The sequence below is a fragment of the Galeopterus variegatus genome, unplaced genomic scaffold (genome assembly GCF_000696425.1).
Source record: "Galeopterus variegatus unplaced genomic scaffold, G_variegatus-3.0.2 Scaffold15578, whole genome shotgun sequence".
NCBI lineage: Eukaryota > Metazoa > Chordata > Mammalia > Dermoptera > Cynocephalidae > Galeopterus > Galeopterus variegatus.
The window spans coordinates 23,754-24,373 of NW_007741689.1; positions in this window are offsets into that span (position 1 = coordinate 23,754).

The following is a 620-nucleotide window of genomic DNA, read 5'->3' on the forward strand; positions in this document are numbered from 1 at the left end:
GCGGGCTCCCCCGGCAGGGCCACTCTCGCCGCCGCGCGCGCTGGCACCATTTGAACTTCTGACCTTCTGTCAACTTCCCTCAGACGAACGAAACGAAAACAAATACTTTTTTTCCTTAGGCGGTGGTTATTCCCGTTCCCAACACAAAAGGACGGGGGAGGGTGCGCCCAAGTGCAGGCGCGGTGGGGAGAGCCGGCCCAGGCTCCTGTCAGGGACCCCGCAAATGTCCCCGAAAAACGTAGGGGGCTGGGGGGACGGCAGCCCGCGAGACACCCCCGGTGCGTCCCTCCCCGTCCTGGGTCTGAGAGTTAAAGGGGGCGGGGAGGGAAGGAGCCGAGCGGGGACTCTCCCCGGACCGAGGGGTTCTGGGCTCCTCCGGGGACCGCTGGCCCCTCTTTACACCAGCACCTCGATTCTCTTCCCAGGTGCATGTCCCTCGTTCCCCTCCCCGTTTCTGTGTCCCTCTAATGTGACTGCCGCCCAAGTCCCTCAACCATGGCAAGATCTTCCCCAGTGGAACTTTCAGAGCAGTTCTGGAACGCAGGAGCTCCTGGTTAATATTAACCCGGGAGAGGGACGCGCAGACAGACACTCTCCCCGCGCAGGCCGCGGGTGCCAGG